The 10,608-nt window shown below is 46.9% G+C and overlaps 1 non-coding gene across 1 annotated transcript; it reads left to right on the top strand.

Annotated features, from left to right (window-relative positions):
• Positions 1-10,257: 10,257 nt before the first annotated feature.
• TRNAV-AAC (transfer RNA valine (anticodon AAC)) lies at positions 10,258-10,330 on the top strand. The gene has a single exon. It is a non-coding gene; the product is annotated as a tRNA-Val (tRNA).
• The last annotated feature ends 278 nt before the right edge of the window (positions 10,331-10,608 follow it).

Below are 10,608 nucleotides of genomic sequence, written 5' to 3'. Positions count from 1 at the left end.
AAGGCTGGCCTGTGTGGAATTTCACTTTCCTGCAGAGACATCTGGAAACATGGTTTAGGGGTGGAAAGGAAAAGAAGAGGTCCTGCAAGCCTCCAACTGAGCCTTGGGTCTATCTGGTGTGGGATGTGGTAGCACCAGTTTCAGAAGCCATGGAAGCGGTAGCCCTGGCAAAGCGGTCAGGGTCAAAACCCTGGAGGCCATCCCTCACCTCCCCAAGTCCTTCCAACTCTGCCCCAACCCCACCCCTCACTCCTAGCTGCCCTTGGCCCTGTCCACCTTTCCCCACCCCCCCCCCCACCTATTTGGAAAATAAGCACTCTTCCCCCGCCCCATCCCAGCTCTATAAACACAACAGAGAAGAAAAGTGTCTTTTAAAATAATTTCCTCCAGATCCTTGTTAGTTTCAACTGAATGAGGACAAAACACAAGCTGTTGATTCCATGAACAGATTTCGACCAAGCTGGGGAAAAGTAGAATGATAATCATTTTATAAACAGGGTAACGGAGACTTAGGGAGTGAGCAAGACCTGGGCAGCTTCATGGAATAGGCTAAAGGAAATGTCAGAGTTAGGGATGTGAGTGGTCTCCGAGGAAGGTAATTGAGTTTGAGACAAGAACACAGTCTTGGAATTAGGTAAACATCCCAACCTGAGACTAGAGTGTCTTCAGAGACCTGAGGCCAGGCTGGTAAGAGGCAGGGAGTGGGTTGAGGTGAAGCCATGGGTCCCAGTGAGGGTGGAGGGAAGAAGAAAGGAAATACAGTCTTTCCCTTAGAGAAAGAAACACTAAGAAACAAATGGCCAACTAGCAAAAACAAAGGAATCATATATAAAACCTGCTTTACCAATAATAGTTATTTCTAAAGACTCTGAGAGTACTTGAGTGCCCAGTTCTAGGCGGGATTAGCATATGGAAGGTTATCTAGAAGGACTGAATCTTAAGCAGTGTGTGTCTAGCTCCTTGTTAGTGCTCTCTATCCCTTCAGGAACCTCAGAGAGACACAGCGCTCTTGACCTTGAGGCCTGCATCCTCCCACGGACAGACTGTAAAGGAAATTGGTTGGCATATAACTGGAGGCGTGCCCGCTAAGACTCCAGGGAGGTAAAGTATGCACCCCCCTAATTTTCCCCATGGCTTTGCCTTGGGGTAAGAGAGGAGATGAAGGAGGTACTGAGCAGAACCTAGAATCTTCCTATGGAGGAACAGAGGCAAAATGGCGTCTTACAGTTTTCTCCTTGGGTTTTGACCTTGGTCACGTTTCTGACTTGGGCTCTGCTCTTAGGAAATGGATGAGATGAGTCTTCTACAGATGCCCCTGTGGGTCTCCCTGGTTCCTGAGTCCTGCCATAGTGGGGGTTTATCCAGGGTCCTAGAACTCCAGATCCTCTGCTCTTTTACCAGCCCCGAGGAGAAAGGATCCCTGGAAATACTACCCCTTTGGCAGAACCATATGGTAGTAGCTACCAGACTACGGGCATGTGACTGATGGGAGAGGGTCCCAGGACCCCTGACCCCGCCAGCCCTGCTCTCCAGCCACAGGCCCTGCCTGCTGAGGAAGCTGAGCTGTAGGGTTGTGCCAACAATGAACTTCGGGATGGTTATTGTCAGAATAGCCCTGGACAAGAAGGAGGACCAAAAGCAGGAAGTCACCAAATGTGTGCCCTCAGGTCCTCAGACAGCAGAAGGAACTGGATCCAAACTTTGGAGATTCTGATTTAAGGAGTGAGAGAGCTGATTTTTCACAGCTCAAATCAATGCTCTGCACACCGGGGAAATCACTCAGGCTGAGCCGCTTGCAAACCTGCCTCTGGATTCCCAGCAGCCGCACTGGGGACCGCTAAGCTCCTTGGGAGAAAAGATGTGTTCCCAATAAACTCACAGATACCAATTTTTCAACCACTTTATTTCCTGCTACTCTATTGCCTCCTTTCTCCACCTTGTTTTTATGCCCAGATATGAGAAAAGGGCTCAGCCAGGTGACTGTGTCACGCTCGCTGTCCCCAGTGCCTTAAGGTTCCTGGCTCCCCAGGATCTAGGGTGTTAACAGTCGCTCTGTAGGTCCTGACACTCACCCTCAGCACCCACTCACCCCCCTTCTCCTGTGCCTTCCTCACAGCCCTCGTAGGGTATCTTTCTAGGTCCCTAAGGGGGCTTTTTGATTTACCCAACCCCACCTATTTCTGTGATTTTGCTCCTATGATTCTGCTGGGTGCCCTTGGCAAAATGTTCTCCAGAGTCCAGCTGGGTCCCCGGTAGTGCTCAGGGATTCCTCAAGAGGGCGCTGCCAGCCTTCTTGGTGGCAGCCTGCTGCCCGCACTGGGCGCCTGTGGGAACAATGCAGGATTGTCTGAAACCAGTAAACAGTTTGCTTCATGCAATTCTGTTGGTACCTCAGAGGATCTGGGCCCCCTGGGTCATAGCTTGCTTTGGTTGTGCAGCTTTCTTGCAAATAACTCCAAAACACTTGGATAGTACCTCCACTCTCTGCTGTGTGATCCCATACTACCAGATTCTTGAAGGCTGCTGGGCAAGTGGGTTCTCTGCTCCATTGTATAGACTGAACCCTGAAATTCAGGAGGTCATTTGCTAGCATTGGGTCTTCTGGAGCTGAGGCTTCGCTTCTCCTCCCCAAGATATTGTCCTCCCAGACCGAATTGAAGAAGGCAAGTGGCTTCTTCTTACAGCTTTTCTACCCCTGGCACGGAAGGCTGGCCTGCCAGCAATATATTATGTCCTGTGCACTTGTAGCTAGAACTTTCCACACCCAACTTCATGCCGATTGGCTTGGCTTTGTCTTTCTGTCCAAGAGAACTGAGGGCTGAGGGCCAGAGATGTCACATACTTTGAGCTGGCAAGGGATGGGCAGAAGTGGAGGCTTGTCTGTTTTCTCTCCTAAAGATTCAGGGAGCAGCGCAATGATGGATGGGGGCAGGGGATGAGTTGGATGTGTATTCATGAGGGGAAAATGTCCATGGCTTAGGAATAGAGTGAAGGGCAGCCTGGAAGCCAAAATAATCAAGTGATAAGCTCGGGAAAGAAGCATCTGGGCAGTGAGTACCAAACAGCTACTAGCAACATGGAGAAGAGAGTCATCCATATAATCCACGTCCACCAATGTAAAAACGTGGTCAGCTTTGCCATGGTGGTCCCTGCAGAGAAGCTGTATGTTTCATACAGTCTCTGAGCACAGCAGAAATAATACTAATATCCTCGGCTGCCAAATACTCACCTAACTTCTGGGCACCAATGTTATTGATTCCATTTTAATGACAGGGTACAGGAGCAGCTTTCCCAATGCCCCCCGGCAGGCACAGGACAGAGCCATCTCTAGAGAATGCCCCTTTCCAGACTCATATTACTTAGAAGTTGCTTGGAAGTTTGTTTGGCTCCAAAAGAATGTTTGAACAGAGAGCATCTGGCCTGAGCAAGAACAGCCAGGGGGAGGGTGGACAGGCTTCAGGCTGCTATGGCCTGCGTCTCCAACCCTTTGTACTTCTCAGGCTAAACAGGGGGCCCATGTTAGCAATCCAGGCAGGGCAAGTTATGTGCAGTTTGTAGATCAGTGGGATTCAAAGTCAGTCACTGGGGATTAGATGATACTAAGCACTTTGTTATATTTGTTAGGTGAGATAATAGTATGGTGATTATGTTTTTAGAAAGGATCTTTTATAAGTTAGGGAGGCATAGAGAAATATTTACAGGTGAAATGTCATGATGCCTGGGATTTTTTCCTCCCCTAGAAAATTACAGTAACAAGGCTAGATGAAATAACATTGGCTAAGTATTGAAAATCATTGAAACTGGGTGATGGGTACATGGAGGTTCATTATACTATTTTCTCTACTTTGTGTATTGTTAAACTTGAGCTCAGAGAAGACGAGTTATTCAAGTTAAGATTGAAACTAACCCAGAAATAAAAAAAAGAACATTTCCAAGAGAGCTCTCTGATCTTTCTGGGAGGATGCACATAGCCCGGTAAGAGCGGCTGCTTCTGGGGAAGGGGAGAGCAGGCTTAGAGCGGGAGGGAAACTTTTCACTCTGCACTTTTAGTGTGGTGGGGGGACTTTGTACAATCAGCCTTAGGTATCCATGAGTTCCACATCCTCGGATTCAACCAACCACAGATGATTGAATGCGCAGATACGGAACTCGCGGATACCAAAGGCAGAGGGCTGACTGTGGGACTCGAGCATCCACAGATTTTGGTATCTGTGCAGGTCCTGGAACCAATCCCTGCCGCGGATACCAAGAGACCATTGTAATTATATGCATGCCTTAGATTTTCTATTGAAAATCTCATTTGAAAAATCCTTCAAGCAGACTGAGGGACAGCAGTCTGCAGGCCCCTTGAGTCTGCTCCACTGCAGCGGATGGATCATAAGGGAGAAATCCTCACCGTGGAAGATTGCCAGATCCCACTCACCCCACACCACCCATGCTGCCCACACCCTTCTTCGCCGACCTCTTTCAAAATCTGGGCTGCCTGCAGCCGCAGGAGAGGACTCCCAGGAACCCCTCCTGAGGCACAGCTGGATGGGTAAGTAAGGTTTCTGTTACCCAGCTCCCCATGGGAGGAGAAGACATGAGCCCTTCAAAGCAAGAAAGGTCCTCAGCCCAAGAGGCCACTCACTCCCTCTGCCTTCCAGGGGGACAAGGCCCCTTCTTGCCCCTCTGCTGGTCCTACGAACAGTGAGGGTTACGTCTGCCAGTGAAGGGACCCACTTGGGCAGCTGCTTAGGCCTCCTCCTTTCAAAGCTGCTGCCCAGGATTGCTTTTTCAGAGATATGATTCTGCCCTCTCTATCACCACCATTATCATCATCAAAGTTTGCTGTCCCTTCAGAGAATCCAGGCCAAGATCTTCAGCCTGGTTGCTTGGTTTGAAGTGGACAACACCTACACCCAAAGCTGCACTCCTATGGAGCAGATTATCTGCCCTTGAGGCTGGGGTGCCTTCCTTGGGAAACTGTGCCAGCATCCATGCTGGAGAAGGGGAGCCTCAGTTCTCCCTGCTGAGAGCTGCGTACTTCAGATGAGCACACACCATGGGGCCAGAGTTTAGAGCAAATGCCCCACACAGGGGACCCGCCTGCCCCAGCCCCTTGGTTGAGACTTGCTTTCCCTCCCCGCAACCCTCCCCAACCCTGGCTGAGCCCAGAGGCAACTGCTCTCCCTGCCAGTAGGGGCTCCCCCTGCCACCGAGCAGGATGGGGCAGGTTCTGGGTCGTGGGGAGCCCCCACCTTCCTTCCAGACATTCCTCCCCTAAGAACTCTATTGCTATGGGATTTTCTGTGATAGCCAGGAGAGCGCAAGGGGTGCTGGGCCCCGGAGCAGAAGCTGTGGGTAGGCTCAGTCAAGCTGCTGCCTCCCCCAACTTCCAAAACAGGGAGGGGTTAATGCACTCCTCCATCCTGGCCTGCTCCTTCCTAGGCTGTGGCCACCCTGGCCCTTGGAGGGAACTGGGTTCTTTTTTTAAGCACAATTAGTCCAAAACCATAAAGTCTAAGAAGCGATTCCCCTGGAGGACCCTCCAAAGAGGGTTTTACATGCTTCTTGAGTTATCCTTGAAAATCCTTCAAATTTTCTAAAGCACTGCAATTATTTCCACAGGCTGAATCCAGCAGTTCTTGGAAGGCTTTCAAAAGGTAGAGTGGCAGCAGCTTCCTTAGCCTCTGCTCTCTCCCAGCAGCAGAAACCTTTAGACAGGAAAGCAAATCCTCACTGGGCTGTCCTCTCTCTCCTGGCTGTACTGCTGCTGCCCAGTCTCAGATGCTCGATTCAATTCTCAGCCCATGAGACACCCTCCAAGGAGCTGGCCTTAAAGAGAGCCACTGAGCCTAAGCTACCGGCTCAAAGAGCCAATAGGGATCTTTATTCTGGGGCAAGAGCTGCCCAGCTGTCCTCAGATTTCCTGAAAAGGGGCCATGGAGGTGGCTAGTGGAGGCTGGGGTGGGGCTGGCAGTCCAAATTAAAGCTGAGTTTGGAGAGAGTGGCTAGTCCTGGGTTTCCCAGGAGGAGCCATCCTCTTTCTGTTGATATCTAAGCAAGAAGGATGTTAATAGAATTGCAGCATGAAGGATTTTAGCAAGATATCAAGTGGGCCTTCCAGATGATCAGGGCTCTCCATGAGCAGTGAAATATAGTGATCAATAGCATAGACTCTGAAGTCAGACGAACCTAGGGTTCAATACAGCTCTATCAAAAACCAGCTCTGTAACTCGATGCAATCACACCTCTCTGGGTCTCCATTTTTTCATTCTTAAAAAAGTACAATAATAATAGTGACCTCATGGAGTCACTGAGAAGATTACACAAGATAATGAACATAAAATATTTAGCACAGTGCCTATGCTAAAGTATAATAATAAAATAATAATAATAATAATAACCATGTGAGGTGACAGAGTATCTCTGGAAATGTTTAATAAGAATTTAATAAACAGAGGCTGAACTTGAATGATCTCTAGAACCAATACCTTTCAGATCCAGGATTCCTAGACTTCCCCGGAACCTGTTCATCTTTTAAATGGACCTGAGGAAACGTGCTAAGAAAAAGGATTGAGCCTCTTTGAGACTCACCCCTCAGTTTGGCCACGTGCTCCTCTGGGTATGTCCCTCACTTGGATGACCAACCGTCCTGGTTTGCCAAGAACCAAGAGGTTTCCCGAGATGCAGGAATTTCCGTGCTAAACGTGGGGAAGCCCCAGGAAAACCAGGACAAGTTGGTCAGCCTACACCAGCGCTTACACTCAGGCACAGCCGGAAGTGCAGCACTTGGAGCAGTTCCCTCGAGGGCTGCCCCAAACAGCCCGGGTCAGGTTCCCCGTGCCAAAGCCACTGAACAGGAAATTCCAGAAGCACCCCCCATTCCTCCACACTCTGAAATACCATGCCCAGGCAAGTAAGCTTGCCAGATAAAACACTCAATGCTCAATTAAACTCAAATTTCAGATAAACCACAAAAAATTGTTCAGGATAAGTGTGTTTCCAATACTGTCTGGGGTATACTTACACTTAAAAATGTGTTTATTGCACAGGGAACTATATTCAATACCTTGTAATAGCCTATAATGAAAAAGTATGAAAAGGAATATACATATATATTATTATATATTATATATATATATATATTAACCACTGTGCTGTACACCAGAAACTAACACGACATTGTAAACTACCCTTCAGTGAGAAAAAAATATGTTTATTGTTTATCTGAAAGTCAAATTTAACTGGGTGCCGTGTATTTTTATTTGTTAATTCTGGCAACCCTACAAGCAAGGGCAATCTTCCATGGCAAGCCAAGCTGGCTTCTGGGGAGAGAGCCAGAGGGTTGCTAGGGAAATCTCAAATAAGAAATCTCTGTTCCCTACAGACACACCTATTCTGCATTTTGGCCACAAATTCCTTCATCTTGTGAGCCTTTGCCCGTCCTCCAGCCATGCCTGGCTCTAGGGAAGATCATTTGGAGCAAGGCAAGATGTGATGGGCCCTGAGGTGCGCTGCACAATGCAGTGATAAGGGGTTCAGGCTTTGTAGAAAGCCAGATTGGGTTCGCATCACACCTCAGCCTAGGACATAGCACAGTAAGTGGTGGTGGTTGTTACTACTTAGAGCCTGACTTTTTTCCTTTGGCTCTTCCCTCTTCTTGTCCTGTATTCAGCACTTTGCTAGGCTTTGAGGGGAATACAGAGAAATGGGAGGATTTCTGGACACAACTCTTGCCTAAGGGAATTTACACTCATCTGGAAGGCTATTAGAGATACTAACCAAATGAAGACTCAGACACAACTAACACTGAGCACCTACCTGTGCTTGGCCTGCCCTAAGCGCACATGTAAGCTGTTGTCAGCAGAGGGTCAGCCTGTCCCTTCAAAGTCATATAAAATTGGCGCAAGCCCCCATGCCACTCCTTGTCAGGGAAGTCCAGTGTCTTCCCCAAGATTTCTGAGGCAGCTCAGAATCCAATGACCAACTCTAGTTCTGAATTTGGGCTTCTTTTGAGGGGGGAAGAGGGGAGTAATTACGTTTATTTATTTATTTAAATGGAGGTACTGGGGATTGAACCCAGGACCTCGTGCATGCTAAGCACACACTCTACCACTGAGCTATACCCTCCCTACTAGTGAACTTCTGATTCACACCCAGTTCCTCTTTCATGGCCATTCCCTACTTTCTATTTTTTGTCACAGCAGATTGGAAACACTGCTTTTCTTCTTGCATGTCTATAAAGACCACTCACATAAAGGATTTGTACAAGTAACAAATTTTATCAAGGTTTGGGTAGACGGAGGAAACATATGTTATAGCAACATAAACAAGTAGAAGTTGATTACTAGACATTTCTGTATTTAAAAGTCCTTGACTATATTGCTACTTGGAATTTCTCTGCAAACTCCATCCTCCTGCCATGGACCCACTCTTGCTCCTTTCTCCCTTCTCCCAGTTTCTCTTTTTTCCTTCTCTCCCACCCCCAAGTTTTTATTTATTTCTTATGAATAGCAGTTTAGCTACATATGTGTTATCTACCAGTCCTTTCCATCAGAGTTCCTTCTTCCCTGAAACTAGCTTATCAGAGTATCTCCCTTTAAAAAAAAACTGTATCCTTCTTAAGAGAAACCTTGATGTCAACTAATGAATCTGTCATTTGGCCACCCTACTCCTCATGCACAAACATAATCCCTGTTAATCCCACAGCACATGAGGTAGTGGTGTTATACCCATTTTACACATGAGCAAATTGAGGCTCCTGAAGCCCACAGTTAGCACCGAAAGAGCTAGCGTTCAAATGCAGTTCTTCTAAGTCCAAGTCTAGTGTTAGTCCCATTACCCAAGGGTGTTGCTGCAGAGAGAATCTATCAGAAGGTGCTGAATTGTGTACTACAAACAATTAGAGAACAAATATGTCAAGGATGGAGGTTGGAGAAATTACTCCCAGGCGGAGTGTTTCTGACTGGGGGAAAATGGCCCACCGCAGCCTATAAGCCTCTCCCTCAGGTCAGCTCCAGAGCCTGCAAAGCAGCGCTCTCTGTCTACAGCAAAATCACGAGGACTCAGATTCACAAGGCCACTGGATCCCCAAGTTGTTTAGCCTAGGAACCACTTCAGACATGACCTTGCTGTCACACTTTTGTTTTGCTTTTTAAAACAAATTTTACTACCAGGTCTTACAGCAGCCCAAAGAAGTGGATACTGTTACTATGTCCAATTTACGACACGCAAACTGAGTATCAGGGAACTCAAGTAACTTGCCCAAGGTCACACAGCTAGTACTTGGAAGAAGCCAAAATGCAGGCTCTCTGGCCTCAGGTGCCATCAATGCCCTTCAGCTAAAGACCACCAGGAACACACCTGGGGTTGCTCATGGCAGCAAAGGGAGACACCCCGACACCCCACTGTCCCCCAAGGTGTACGTATGCGTTCTTCCTTGAGGCAACAAGTAATGAGCCCTACTTGTTCAACTCCAAGTTCACTGACACTCAGCTGAAGTCCTCAGTGCTTTGGACCCAGATCTTCCCCTGAGTAGTAGTAAACACAACTGAGACTCTTTGTGTCTACCTGTTTGAGGTGCCCAGCCTGCCCATATCTGGGAGGTAAGTTCACACTGAATTGAGCTCTGATATTTCATTGAAGTCCTTCAGCTTTGGGTTTATTTTGCTTTTCTAGGAATGCGATCCCTCTGAGTATTTTTGGTTATCTGTTCAGATTTGTATTGTTCCCTGGTCAAATTGTTTTCTAGCCTTCTAACACATGCTCCTATAGTGTGTCTGTTTGTCTTTAATGTTGTTTGTTTATAAGAGGAAAAATCTATAGGGAGAGGATGACATAGATTCAATAAACTTGTTCTCAAGCTGGCCCCGGGTACTGAGGAGTTCACAAGGTCTCCTCAGACTAGTGTCCTTCTGACAAACTTTATCTCAGTTTATCATTTCAAAACCTTATAGATACTTCTCAATCTTGTCTTTGTATCCCTGAGTCTTGCTTTCTTTAGTTTCATTTACCCAGAATCAGGGGGTTATGTCTGGCCCCTGATTGGTAGCGACTAGCCTTTGGCCAAACTCTGGAGATACAAAGTTCACCACCACCATCTTTACAGACCCTTGAGTTCTCATGGGGTTTTCTCGGTCTAAAAATGCATGTCTTCCAGGATGAACACCTGCTTCCTTCATGTTTTCTCCCCATAATGCCAATTTGTATGCTTAGTCCCCTAACTGGCACAATTTCACCAGGGACAGTTTAAAATTGCTAGGGTAATAGCAGGGAGGGTATAGCTCAGTGGTAGAGCATGTGCTTAACATGCACGAGATCCTGGGTTCAATCCCCAGTACCTCCATTAAAAAAAACAGTTTACAGTTGATAATTACATATTTGGCTGTAGCTGACCCTCTCTTTCATTTTTATTTTTTTCTGTTCCTCTCTCTTTTTCCTGTCTTGTAAAACTTTAAATATTGACTTATCACAAAATAATTTCATTGTCTTGTATACACTCTAGGAATATTTAGTCCAAATAAAGTCAAATTTGTCTAAAAGAAAATTTGAGTTTATTAAACTGTGTCACTTTTTGTGTACACTGTAAAGCTTAATAGCCTTGTTGCTACAGCTTTTAAAAAA

This window comes from Vicugna pacos, chromosome X (genome assembly GCF_048564905.1).
Source record: "Vicugna pacos chromosome X, VicPac4, whole genome shotgun sequence".
Taxonomy (NCBI): Eukaryota; Metazoa; Chordata; class Mammalia; order Artiodactyla; family Camelidae; genus Vicugna; species Vicugna pacos.
This window is presented reverse-complemented; position numbering and strand designations above follow the sequence as displayed.